The sequence below is a fragment of the Saimiri boliviensis genome, chromosome 17 (genome assembly GCF_048565385.1).
Source record: "Saimiri boliviensis isolate mSaiBol1 chromosome 17, mSaiBol1.pri, whole genome shotgun sequence".
NCBI classification, from domain to species: Eukaryota; Metazoa; Chordata; class Mammalia; order Primates; family Cebidae; genus Saimiri; species Saimiri boliviensis.
In genome coordinates this window covers 3177099-3192035 of record NC_133465.1, presented here as the reverse complement: position 1 = coordinate 3192035, position 14937 = coordinate 3177099, and the positions used below count along the sequence as shown (strand labels likewise).

The window sequence follows — 14937 nt, the reverse complement described above, 5'->3', positions numbered from 1 at the left end:
CCTGGGCAATATGGTGAGACTCCATCTCTATAAAAAAATACAAAAATTATCCAGGCCTGGTGGTGCACACCTGTGGTCCCAGCTACTCGGGAAGCTGAGGTGGAAGGATTGCTTGAGGTCAAGGCTTCAGTGAGCCAAGATTATGCCACTGGATTCCAGCCTGGGTGACAGTGTGAGACTGCCACAAAAAAAAAAAAAAAAAAACAAGGCCGGGCGCAGTGGCTCAAGCCTGTAATCCCAGCACTTTGGGAGGCCGAGGCGGGTGGATCACGAGGTCAAGAGATCGAGACCATCCTGGTCAACATGGTGAAACCCTGTCTCTACTAAAAATACAAAAAATTAGCTGGGCATGGTGGCGCATGCCTGTAATCCCAGCTACTCAGGAGGCTGAGGCAGAAGACTTGCCTGAACCCAGGAGGCGGAGGTTGCGGTGAGCCGAGATCATGCCATTGCACTCCAGCCTGGGTAACAAGAGCGAAACTCCATCTCAAAAAAAAAAAAACAAAAAACTAAGGTTGATATAATCTTATATTTTCATAGAAATTTATTCTTTGCAAAATACGTGTAGTTACATTATCTCATCGAGTCCTTAGGATAACTGCATGAACTTAATGTCTCTCATTTTGTAATAGAGGAAACTGAGATTTGCAGAAGTTGAGGAATTTACCTAAAATTACATGGGACTGGCAGAATCAACTCTAGGACATCTTTCATTGAAAACATCAATAATCTGCTTTTTGTTTTTTGTATTTTTTAATAAGTCTGGATTTAAAATTGTTGGTTCCAAATTCGTTTATTTCATCTATGGGTTTTGTTTATTTGTTTTTAGTTTTATTTTGTTTTGCCTCTATTTTTACTTATAAAAGTTCATTTGGCTGTGTATGTGTGTTATTTTTTTTAAGACAGCGGAGTTTTGCTCTTGTTGGCCAGGCTGGAGTGCCATGGCACAACCTTGGCTCACTGCAACCTCCACCTCCCAGTTTCAGGCAATTCTGCCTCAGCCTCCTATGTAGCTGGGATTACAGGCATGCGCCACCATGCCCAGCTAATTTTGTATTTTTAATGGAGATGGAATTTCTCCACATTGGTCAGGCTGGTCCCGAACTCCAACCTCACGTGATCCGCTTGCCTCGGCCTCCCAAAGTGCTGGGATTACAGGTGTTAACTACTGTGCCTGGCTGGCTGTGATAATTTTTAAAGGATTATTCAGGTTGGTTCCTATGCAATGAGGTGAAACAAATATTTGTCTCTAACTTACAGTCAGCATGTTTTTAAAAAATAAGTATCATGATTTCTGGAATGTCCAAGTGAAGATCTTAGTAAATCCTTTTCCCAAAAAGTACTTATGAAACTGGACAAAATGGTCAAACAACCATTTCAGGGCTCTGGAAACTGAACCAGATATATGCAAGAAATTGAGAAGCATTTATTCAAGAACTACTAATCCTTGGTGAGAATAATGGAAATGTGTGGTAATTTAACCAAGGACAGCTTTTGTTTCCTCCCATCTGGGAAGTCTGCATGATAGTTCTACCAGGCCAAGTCAGAATGAGCTGACATTCTGATCCATTATTTGAAGGAGAGCAGGAATAAATGCCTATCCAATGATATTATAAAATAAACACATACCCTCATGGCGGTAAATAATAAGGGAAAACTGACATCACCACCTTGGAAATAGGATACTGGTTACAGGAAGCAGCAGACTAACAACAGACCAGTCAGAATTTTAACAGGGAACAGGATCACCATAGTGAGCATTAAGAAGCTTTCCCGGCCGGGCGCGGTGGCTCAAGCCTGTAATCCCAGCACTTTGGGAGGCCGAGGCGGGTGGATCACAAGGTCGAGAGATCGAGACCATCCTGGTCAACATGGTGAAACCCCGTCTCTACTAAAAATACAAAAAAATTAGCTGGACATGGTGGCACATGCCTGTAATCCCAGCTACTCAGGAGGCAGAGGCAGGAGAATTGCCTGAACCCAGGAGGCGGAGGTTGCGGTGAGCCAAGATCGTGCCATTGCACTCCAGCCTGGGTAACAAGAGCGAAACTCCGTCTCAAAAAAAAAAAAAAAAAAAAAAAAAAAAAAGAAGCTTTCCCATGTCCCCATGATCTTTTAGACTGCTTGTACACGGCCATACCCAAACTCAGGAGAAACCGAAGTGGGCCTTAGCACTTTATTCTTCCCTGTTTGAAGGTGAAGCCTTGCATCTGCAGAAAGTAAAAGCCCAGGAAGGCTTGTAAGCTGCCCGAACCTTAAATGCATTCCCCAAACCATGCACAGATCTATTAGAAAAAAGGTGCAGGTGTTACTGGCTCAATGTGTTTCAGCAACCTCTCAACAGTCATTGGCTGGCCAGTAAATTAGGCTCACCCTAAGAAAGCCAAGCTTAAAAATAAAAACAGATAATAAAAAAGAAAACCAAGAACTGCAAGATAATGTATGGGGAGATAAACTCTACAGAATTGTTCCAGGAAGTCATAAAACAAAACAAAACGCATGGGGGTTCAGAATCCAGAGTTGCTAATATAAAGTATCAAATTTGTTCAGCTTTCAACCAGAAAAAGTTATGAGATATGGAATAAAACAGGAAAGTGTGACCCGTATTCAAGGAAAAAACAAACAATAGGAGAAACTGTCTCAGAGGTAGCACCTTTGTGATCCACCCACCTTGGCCTCCCAAAGTGCTGGGATTACAGGCGTGAGCCACTGTGCCTGGCTGCAGACCTCAATTTCTTACCATATACAAAAATCAAATCAAAGTGGATTAAAGAGGGCGGGTGAGGTGGCTCATGCCTGTAATTCCACCACTTTGGGAGGCCGAGGTGGGCAGATCACCCGAGGCCAGGAGTTATGAGACAAGCCTGGCCAACATGGTAAAACCCTGTCTGTACTAAAAGTACAAAACTAGCTGGGCATGGTGGCAGGCGTCTGTAATCCCACTCAGGAGGCTGAAGTGGGAAAATCGCTTGAACCCGGGAGGCAGAAGTTGCAGTGAACCAAGATTGCCCCACTGCACCCCAGCCTGGGCAACAGAGGGAGACTCCATCTCAAAAAAAAAAAAAAAAAAAGGATTAAAAAACTTAAATCTAAAGCCTAAACTACTAGACAAAATTAGAGAAATTCTGTAGGACATTTGTCTGAGTGGTATGACACTGTATAATACCTCAAAATCATACGCAGCCGAAGCAAAAATGGACAAATGGGATTTCATCATGTTAAAAAGCTTCACAGCAAAAGAAACAATAAACAGAATGAGGAGACAACCAACAGAATAGGAGAAAATATTTGTAAACTACTCATCTATCAAGGTTTTAATAACCAGAATATATAAGGGCCTCAACTCAATAATTAAAAAAAGCAAATAATCCAGTTTAAAAATGGGCAAGTGATCTGAATAGATGTCACTCATAAAAAGACATACAAATGACCAGTAGGCAAATGAAAAAATGCTGAATATCACTATTCACAATCAAAATATCAAAATCACAAATGAAATATCCCAGTTGAAATGGCTGTTACAAAAAAGACAATAACAGATTCTGATGAGGATGTAGAGAAAGGGGAGTGCTAGTACACTACTGATGGAAATGTAAATTAGTATAGTCAATATGGAAAACACTGTGGAGGTACCCCAGTAAATCAAAAATAGATCTACCGTATTATTCAGTGATCCCACTGCTGGGTATATATTCAGAAGAAAGGATATCAGTAAAGCTAAGAGCTGTCTACACTCCTGTATTTATTGCAGCACTACTTAAAATAGCCAAGATACAGAATCAACTTTAAGTGTCCCTCAGTCAATAAATAGGTGGAGAATATATATATATATATATACAATGAAATGTTATTCAGCCATAAAAAAGAATGAAATCCTGTCATTTGCAGCAACATGGATAAAACTGGAGCTCATTATGTTAAGTGAAATATGCCAAGCATAGAAAGACAAATATCACGTCTTCTTACTTTTTAAGTGGGAGCTAAAAAAGTTGACCTAAAAAAGTTCTACCTCGTAGAAATAGAGAGTATTATGATCGTTACTAGTGGCTGGGAAGGACAGGAAGGATGATATTGAAGATAGGTTTGTTAATGACTATAAAAATCAGTTGGATAGAATGAATGACTTCTAGTGTTCAGTAGCACAGTAGGTTAACTATAGTTAACAATAATTTATTGTATATTTCAAATTAGCTAGAAGATTCTGAATATTCCCAACACAAAAAAATGATAAATATTTGAGGTGATGAATATCCTAATTACCCTATTTGATCATACACATTGTATGCATATGTCAGAATATCACATGTACCCCATAAATATATACTATTATTACATATAAATAAATTTTTTTTTACTAGAAACATTTTTAAAGTTTTTTTAATGTAAATTTAAAAAGAAGAGAAATGAAGGTAAATAAAAGACTAAAAAAGAAAAAAATGAAGGTAACCTAAAGATATTCCTATATGAACAGTGAGAATTTGTTACCAGGAAATCTGTATTTAAATATTAAAGGAAGTTCCTGAAGTTGAAAAGAAGTGACACCAGAGAAAGTAATTAACATCCTCATGAAGAAATAAAGAGGCTCTCTTCCTGAAGTGGCAGCCATCTTCTACTCAGCATCATAGCTGCTCTCAGACCCCTCGTGAAGCCCAAGATCCTCAAAAAGGGAACCAAGAAGTTCATCCAGTGGCCAGGCGTGGTGGCTCACGCCTGTAATCCCTTTGGGAGGCCGAGGCGGGTGGATCACGAGGTCAAGAGCTCGAGACCATCCTGGTCAACATGGTGAAACCCTGTCTGTACTAAAAATACAAAAAATCAGTTGGGCATGGTGGCGTGTGCCTGTAATCCCAGCTACTCAGGAGGCTGAGGCAGGAGAATTGCCTGAACCCAGAAGGCGGAGATTGCAGTGAGCCGAGATCACGTCATTGCACTCCAGCCTGGGTAACAAGAGCGAAACTCTGTCTCAAAAAAAAAAAAGAAGAAGTTCATCCAGCACCAGTTAGACTGATATGTCAAGACTAAGTGTAACTGGCAGAAACTCAGAAGTACTGACAACAGTTTGTAGAAGATTCAGCAACAAAAAAAGCATATGCTGCCCAGTGGCTTCCAGAAGTTCCTGGTCCACAATGTCAGGGAGCCAGAAGTGCTGCTGATGTGCAACAAATATGCTGAGATTGCGCACAGTGTTTCCTCCAATAACTGCAACGACATTGTGGAAAAAGCAGTCCAGCTGGCCATTAGAGTCACCAATCCCATCACCAGCCTATGCAGTGAAGAAAATGAATAGACAGCTCATGTGCATGTTTTATGTTTAAGTAAAACCATAAAAACTGCAAAAAAATTAAAGAGTACCAATAGTAGAAGTTACATAGGTAATAATAAAAGGCAGTGTAAATAAACTATTCTATTATTTTTTACTGGTTTAAAAGACATTTTATATGATAATAATTATAAAACTATGTTGTTCCCATTAAATATAAAGATGTTTTGTGAGTGGCAACAGTAACACAAAGGTAAGAGTAGAGGATGGAGCTATATTTGAGCAAAATTTCTATATTTTACTGGCATAAATCAATATCAATCAAACAAGTAGACTATGTTTGCTGGATGCAATGGCTCATGCCTATAATCCCAGCACTTTGGGAGGTCAAGGCAGGCAGATCACTCGAAGTCAGGAGTTTGAGACCAGCCTGGCCAACATGGCAAAACCCTTTCTCTACTAAAAATATAAAAATTAGCTAGGCTTGGTGGTGCGTGCCTGTAATCCTAGCTACTTGGGAGTCTCAGGCAGGAGAATTGCTTGAACCCAGGAGGTAGTGGTTGCAGTAAGCTGGTATAGTACCACTGCACTCCAGCCTGGGTGACAGAGCAAGACTCCATCTCAAAAATAATAATAAGGAAAAATAATGTAGACCAATTTAAGATCCATATTATAAACCCTACAGCAATCTCTAAGAAAATGATTCCCCAAAAGAGTTTTATTTAAAAAGGAATTAAAGGCCAGTTGTGGTGGCTTACATCCTGTAATCCCAGCACTTTGGGAGGCTGAGGCAGGCAGATCGCCTAAGATCAGGAGCTTGAGACCAGCTTTACCAACATGATGAAACCCCAGCTTTACCCCATGTTGGTAAAGACCAGCTTTACCAACATGATGTATCTCTACTAAACATACAAAAAAATAAAAATAAAATTAGCCAGGTATGGTGGCACGCACCTGTAATACCAGTTACTCGAGAGGCTGAAGCAAGAGAATTACTTGAACCTGGGAGGCGGAGGTTGCAGTGAGCCAAGATTGCACCACTGAACTTGCAGAGCGAGACTGCATCTCAAAAAAAGAAAAAAAAAAAAAAAAGGAATTAAAATGTTACCTATTTTAATTCCTAGAAAATACCTATTTACCAGAAAAGAAAGAAGTAGAGGAATAGAGTAATAAATAGAAAGACTTCATACATAGAAAACAAATAACTAAATGGCAGACATAGATTCACATCTGTAATTACCTTAAATATAAACAGATTGAACAGATAATGAAAAGCCAAAGATTTAGATGGAATTGTTTTTTAAAAATCCAGCTGCTTGAGATTCAAAGGCACAAATAGGTTGAAAGCAGAAGAATGATAAAAGATAAAACCATACAAATATAACCATAAGTAAACTGAAATCACTTTACTGTTAGGGAAAAAAAAAATAGCTTTTAGATTACGGAAGACAAGTTTCTAAAGCCAGAGAGACATTTTATTATGATAAATGATGATATACGCATCCACCAACAGAACCCTCAAGCCAACAGCAACAGAATACATATTCAAATGTGTGCAGTGTTGTCTAAGACCATATACTAGTCCAGCAGTTACTTCGCAGACTATGGCTTATTGGCTAACTTTAACCCACTGTCTGATTCTGTACAATCTGCAAGCTAAAAAATGAATTTGCCTTTTTAAGTGGCTTACAGAAAACCAAAAGGGGATATTTTGTGACACCATATAATTACGTAAAATTCACATTTCAGTGTGCATAAATAACATTTTACTAGAGTACAATCATTCTCATTCAAAACTTTGGAGAAGGGAAATTCCTCAGTCTAAAAAGTATCTTGAAAAACACACAGCTGACATCATACTTAATGGTAAAACACTGAAGCCTATTCCCATAAGACCAGGAAAGGATGCTTGCTTTTGCCACACTTATCAACATTGTATTAGAGCTTCATGCTGGTTAAATCAGGCAAGAAAAGGAAATAAAAAAAGGCATCCAGATTGTAAAGAAAAATAAAACTGTCTATAATTGCAGATAACATGATCCTATGTGTAGAAAACCCTAAAGAATTCACAGAAAAACTGTTAGAATTAATAAAATGAGTTCAGCAACATGACAGGATACAAGATCAGTAATTAAGGAATCAATTGAATTGCCAAGTACTGGATGGAATAATTTGAAAGTACACTTAGAATGAAGACAACAGCTCCATTCACTATATTGTCAAAAGAAATCAAACTCTTGGAAACAAATTCAACAAAAGAAGTGAAAGATTTGTGCACTGAAAGATACAAAGCGTTGCTGACAGAAATTTAAGAAAATCTAAGTAAATGGAAATAAATGTCATGTTCATGGATTTGAAAACTTAATGCTGTCAAGATGGCAATTTTCTCAAATTGATCTATGGATTCAGTACACTCCCAATCAAATCCTAGCTTTTTTCTATAAATTGACAAGCTATTCCTAAATTGTATAGGGAAATATAGAGAACTCAAACTAGCCTAAACAACTTCAAAAAAATGACAGAAAATGGAAGACTTAATACTTCCTGATTTCACAATTTACCTAAGGATGCATTAATCAAGTACTGGTATAAGGAGATCCATAGAGATCAGTCAAATGGAATTGACATTTCAAAAGGAAACCCTTGGCCAGGCTCAGTGGGTCATGCCTGTAATCCCAGCACTTCCCGAGGTGGGCGGATGACTTGTATTCCAACCTGGGCAACAAGAGCAAAACTCTGCCTCAAAAAAAAAAAAAAAAAGGATTCTATAGACCTAAACATCAGAGCTAAAAATATAACACTTCTAGAAAAGCAAATGTAGAACATCTTTTTGATTTGGGGTTAGAAGATTGCATAGATATAACACCAAAAGCACAATTTATAAATGGGGGAAAAAAGCGTAAGACTTAGAAAATATTAAAGACTTTTGAGATTCAAGAGGGAGCATTGAGAAAATAAAAGCCACAGCCTCACAGCCCTAGAGAAAATATTTGCAAATTATATATCTGATAAAGGACATGTATCCAGAATATATAAAGGACTGTTACAACACAATAAGACATCAAGAAAATCTAATTTAAAATGTGCGAAAGAGTTGAATGGACTCTTACCGTACTTATATGAATCGCTAATGTAAGTACATGACAAAATATTCTGCTTCCCCAGAGAAGGCAAATTAAAAGCACAATGAGAGGAGTGACTCAGTGAAAATTGTGCAGTGAGTAGCTCTAAGACCCTGTCTCTCCACAGAAACATTGAAACATAAAGAACAAACTGTCAATTTCAACTTTTATCAGAACTCTGAAGAGTCAAAGATTTATAACAATTAAGCAAATGTTGATTTAAAAAAAAGCCAACTGTAAAAAAATTATTTAAAAGCCTGTATATTTATTTGTCCTTGCCTGGTTTAGTGGCAACCTTGAAGATGGCAGCCCACCTGGTCTCTGGTTTCAGAGAGAGCACAACACACCTTATTTATAAAGAGTTGTGTTTGTCAGGTTGTGCACAGTGGCTCCCGCCTATAATCCCAACACTTTGAGAGGCCAAGATGGGTGGATCAGTTGAGGTCAAAAGTTTGAGACCAGCCTGGACAATATGATGAAACCTTGCCTCTCCTAAAAATACAAAAAAATTAGCCGGCTGTGGTGGCACATGCCTGTAGTCCCAGCTACTCAGGAGGCTGAGACAGGAGAATCACTTGAACCCAAAAGGCGGAGGTTGTAGTGAGCTGAGGTTGCACCGCTGCACTTCAGCCTGGGCAACAGAGCAAGACTCCATCTCAAAAGCAAAACAAAATAAAGCAAAAAAAAAAAAAAAAAAAAAAAGAAAGAAGGTTTGTCCAAACAGTCTGGGGCTACCAGAAAAGCTACTGCAAGATGCTAAGCTATGTTATACTTAACTCAGAATTTACCCATGATGGAAAAGCAGGGGCATTCCTCAAAAGTTCTGTAAGGTAAATGAGCCAGTCACCTGCAGTCACCTGGGGTAAAAGATTATAGTTGAGGCATATAATAGAATATGCGGGTAGGGGGAACTTGAGAGTTTCTTTGGGAAATTAGGGTACTCAAAAGCACACTGTACACTAGGTAATTTAGAAAGCATTGCACATGCCAACAACAAGATGCGCACTCAGAAGAGACCTTATAAGACCCCAAACATTCACCTCTGGCTGACTTCTAGACTAAGGGTATGTAGGTAGTGAAGGCAAGGCATAGTTGCAAACCACTGTAGGAATGCCCCGGCACAGAGCCATTCTGCAAAGACAGTAGTGGTTTTTGTCTTTCTCTCTTTCTCTTTTTCTCTCTCCTCCCCTCCTTTTTTCTTTTTCTCTCCCTCTCTCTCCCTCCCTCTCTCTTTTCCTCTCTCCCTCTCCCTGCTTCTGCCATTCTAGGAAATAGCTGTCAAAATATTAGCTCTTCCAAACACAAGTGAAATGAAGATAGACTTTTAAAAAATATTTTAGAAAAGTGACCAAACAACAACAGCTGTCAACAAAAGCAAACCCTAAAGTGGAGGGAAATTGATTTCTAAAGTTACCATTAATGCTTATAATGTTGTTTTCCACAAAAAATTGCAAAAACAAGAAAGTGTGGTCCCTTCACAGAGGAAATTAATAGAAACTCTCTTTGAGGAAGCACAGACATTGGACTTAGTAGACAAACATTTAAAATCAATTATCTTAAATATGTTCAAATGCTAATGGAAATGATGGACAACAAACTAAAGGAAACCAGGAGAATTAGCCAGGTGCAGTGGCTCACGCCTGTAATCCCAACACTTTGGGAGGCCAAGGCAGGCAGATCACTGGAGACCAGCCTGGCTAACATGGTGAAACCCCTTCTTTACTAAAAAATAATACAAAACTTAGCCGGGCACAGTGGCAGGCACCTGTAATTCCAGCTACTCAGAAGGCTGAGGCAGGAGAATCCCTTGAACCTGAAAGGGGGTGGTTGCAGCGATCTGAAATTGTGCCACTGCACTCCAGCCTGGGTGACAGAGCGAGACTCCATCTCAAAATAAATAAATAAATAAAGGAAACCAGGGGAAAAAAAAAAAAAAAAAACACCTCTATTTGTGATGTAGGCACAAATAGAGTGTACCAATAAAGAGAAAGTATGAAAAGGAACCAAACAGATTTTGGAGCTGAAAAGTACAATAACTGAAATGAAAAATCTATTAGAGCGGTTTTCCATCAGATTTGAGTAGGCAGAAGAATGAATCAGGGAACTTAAATAAAAGTCAGTTGAGGACATTCAGCCAGCCATTCGGGGCGACAGACTTTCCATCCCTTAACCATGGCCTAATTTATCCGTAACCTTGTGGAGAAGACCCCGGTGCTGGTGAATGCTGCTGTGACTTATTCAAAGTTAGCCACAGTTTGGTACTACGCCAAGGTTGAGCTGATTCCTTCCACCCCTGCTGAGATCCCTAGAGCTATTCAGAACCTGAAAGAAATAGTCAGTAGTGCTCAGACTGGTAGCTTCAAACAACTCACAGTTAAGGAAGCTGTGCTGAATGGTTTGGTGGCCACTGAGGTGTTGATGTGGTTTTATGTCGGAGAGATCATAGGCAAGCGTGGTATCATTGGCTATGATGTTTGAAGACCAATCTTTAACATCTGGTTATATTTAATTTATTATTTGAGTGTTGGCGGACCATGTGTGATCAGACTGCTATCTGAATAAAATAAGATGTGTTTAAAAAAAAAAAAAAAAGTCAGTTGAAATTACTGTCTGAGATGCAGAAAGAAAACAATGAGGAAAAATGAACAGAACATAAGAAACCCATAGAACATCATGTGTGTCAACATAAGAATCGTAGGAAAGGAGAGAAAGAAAGGGGCAGAATATTTGAAGAAATAATTGTCAGAAACTTTCTAAATTTTGTTAAGACATGAACTACCCGTTCAAAAGGCTCCCTGGACTTCAGGAAAGATAAAGTGATCCACACTGAGAAGCATTATAATGAAACTGTATTTTACAAAGCCAAGAACAAAGAGAGAATCTTGAAAGCAAAAGAGAAGCTACTTGTCCCATACAATGTATCATCAATAAAATGAATAGCATGTTTATCATCAGAAAGCATGGAATCCAGGATTGAGTTGGATAATTTTTTTAAAGAGCTGAAAGTGGGGGAAAACTGTAACCAATAACTCTATATCTAACAAAACGATTCCCTCAAAGATTATTTGAATTTTGCAATGGAATGTTAGTTGTAACACCAAAAGTGTGAGCAACCAAAGAAAAAAATATTGCATTTCATCAAAATTTGAAAGTTTTTTGTTGTTTTTTGAGACAATCTCACTCTGTCACACAGGCTGGAGTGCAGTGGCACCATCACAGCTCACTGCAGCCTCAAACTCCTGGGCTCAGATGATCCTCCCACCTCAGCTTCCTGAATAGCTGGGACCACAGATGTGCACCACCACACCCAGCTGATTTTTATTTTTTTAATTTTTTGAGATGGAGTTTCACTCTTGTTTCCCAGGCTGGAGTGCAATGGCATCTTGGCCCATGCAACCTCCACCTCTCGGGTTCAAGCGATTCTTCTGCCTCAGCCTCCTGAGTAGCTGGGATTACAGGCACCTGCCACCACACCTGACTAATTTTTGTATTTTTATTAGAGACAGGGTTTCACAGCCGGGCATGGTGGCTCCCACCTATAATCCCAACTTTGGGAGGCTGAGGCAGGCAGATCTCGTGAAACCCCATCTCTACTTAAAAAAAAAAAAATAGCCTTGGTGGTGAGTGCCTGCAGTCCCACCTACTCGGGAGGCTGAGACAGGAGAATTGCTTGAACCCAGGAGGCAGAGGTTGAAGTGAGCCGAGACTGTGCCACTGCATTCCAGCCTGGGTGACAAAGCAAGATTCCATCTCAAAAAAAAGAGAGAGAGAAAGAGACAGGGTTTCCCAATGTTGGTCAGGCTGGTCTTGAACTCCTGACCTCAGGTGATCCACCCACCTTGACCTCCCAGAGTGCTGGGATTACAGATGTAAGCCACTGTGTCCAGTCACACCCAGCTAATTTTTGTATTTTTTGTAGAGATGGGGGTTTGCCATGTTGCCCAGGCTGCTCTTGAACTCCTGGGCTCAAACGATTCTCCTACATCAGCCTCTCAAAGTGCTAGGATTACAGGTGTGAGCCACTTCACCTGGCAAAACTTAAGACTTTTATACATCAAGGGATATTATTTTTAAAATTGAAAAGACAACCTATAGAATGGGAGATAATATGTTTGAAATATACATCTGATAAGAGTCTACTAACTAGAATACATAAATAACTCCTGACCAGGTGCAGTGGCTCACGCCTGTAATCCCAGCATTTTGGGAGGCTGAGGCGGGCGGATCACGAGATCAAGAGATCGAGACCATCCTGGCCAACATGGTGAAACCCCGTCTCTACTAAAAAAAAAATAAAATAAAAATTACCTGGGCATAGTGGGACTTGCCTGTAGTCCCAGCCACTTTGGAGGCTGTGGCAGAAGCATTGCTTGAACATGGGAGGTGGAAGTTGCAGTGAGCCGAGCTCGTGCCACTGCACTGCAGCCTGGCGCCTGGCAACAGAGCAAGACTCTGTCTCAAAAAAACACAATACAATTTAAAAATAGATAACTAAAAAAAAAAAAAAAAAAAAAGATAACTAAAAATTGACTTGAATACATGCTTCTCCAGAGACATTCAGTGATCATCAAGCACATGAAAAGATGCTCAACATGATCAGTTACTAGGGAATTGCAAGTCAAAACAATGAAATTCTACTTCTCAGTAAAATTAATAGAATTTTTAAATGGAAGGTTTTGGTGAGTGGGGAAATTAAGGACTCTCATATAGTGCTGGTAGAAATGTAAAATGATGCATTCATGGTGGAAAACAGTTGGCAGTTCCTCGGCAAGAATTTCCATTTACCAGCAATTCCATTTCTAGGTATATACCAAAATAATTGAAAACAGTACTCAAATACTTGAACACAGTGTTCATAGTCCCACTGTTCACAATAGCCAAAACGTGGAAACAGTCTATACATTTATCAGTGGATGATTGATTAAACAAGATGTGGTATATACACACCGTGGAATATTATTCAACCATAAAAAGGAATAAAGTACTGATACATGCTACCACATGGTTGGACCTCACAAACATGCTAAGCGAAGGAATCCAGACAAAAGGTCATATGTTGAATTATTCCATTTACATAAAATATCCAGAATAGGCAAATCAATAGGTCCAGACAGCAGATTGGTAGTTGTTAAGGTCTGGGGGAAGTGGATAATGGTAACTAATGGCTGACTTTTTAATTGCCATATATGAAAATGTTTTGAAACTTAATAAAAGGTGGTCACACAGCATTTTGGATGTACTAAATGCCACTAAATTGTATGATTTAAAATAATTTCATGTTATGCCATTTTCACATTAAAAATAAATAATTTTTGGTTGGGCACAGTGGCTTACATCTATAATCCCAACACTTTGGGAGTTCAGGACCAGCCTGGGTGACATAGTGAGACCTTGTCTCTATTTAAAAAAAAAAAAAAAAAAAAAAAATTAGCCAGGCACAGCAGCACATACCTGTAGTCCCAGATACTTGAGAGGCTAAGCAGGAAGGATTGCTTAAGTCCAGGAGGTCAAGGCTGCAGTGAGCTGAGATTGCACCACTGCATTCCAGCCTGGGCTACAGAGCAAGATTCTGTAGGTAGGTAGGTAGGTAGGTAGGTAGATAGATAGAGACCCTGTCAATAGATATAGATAGATAGATAGATAGATAGATACATACATACATACATACATACATACATACATACATAGGATTTTTTTTTTTTTAATCACAGTGTAACAGTGCTTCACACCCACTAGAATTGCTGACGGGAATGTTAAAGGTACAGCCACTTTGGAAATTGACTTGCCAGTTTCAAATGTTCTTTAGGTGTTGGATAGATAAACAAAATGTAATATATTCATACAATGGAATACTCTTCAGTAATAAAGCACAAACAACTGATATCAGCCACAATAATAGATGAACCACAAAAACATGGAAAGTCAAAGTGACCGAATTATTAAAAGCCATGTGTATTATCATTTATTTATATGAATAGTTGAGAAAAGACAAATCTGTAAGAGACAAAACATAGATTAATGGTTTCCTATTGCTGAGGGTGGTAACAGGAATTGACTGAAAATGGGTATAGGGGTCTTTTTGGATTAACTGAAATGTTCTAAATGTTCTCGAACTGATTATAGTGTTGGTTGCACACATCTGTAAAGTTACCAAAATCACTGAGTTTTACACTTAAAATAGGTAAGTTTTATGTTTATGTAAATTATTCCTCAATAAAACTGTTTTGAAGAACATCATTGGTTACATGAACATGCTACAAAAAGTAATTAATTAATTAGAAACAGCAGTTGTTCTTTTTCTAGTTTTTTAAATTTTTAATTTTTTCCTAGAATCCTTTCCTGAAGTAATTGTTCTTGATACCGGTCTATGACTCCTGAAATTGGTTTATCAATAGAAACAGTATTGTTTTACTATTTGAATTTTGGCAGTCTCTTGTAATTACATCTAAATGTTTTGTGGTTTTTCTTATAAAACTTCTAATGATAATGTATGTGTGTTGCCACCTGTTTCACACAACTTTTAGTTGATGTATTGAATTTCTTTTGTATGTACAG

The 14937-nt window shown here is 38.8% G+C and overlaps 1 protein-coding gene and 1 pseudogene across 5 annotated transcripts in view; both read left to right on the top strand.

Moving 5' to 3' along the window:
* Nucleotides 1-14937, top strand: part of USP32 (ubiquitin specific peptidase 32) — a 248004-nt gene that overhangs the window by 138955 nt on the left and 94112 nt on the right. The window lies entirely within an intron of this gene.
* On the top strand, nt 382-14931 carry LOC141581776 (ATP synthase F(0) complex subunit g, mitochondrial pseudogene; annotated as a pseudogene).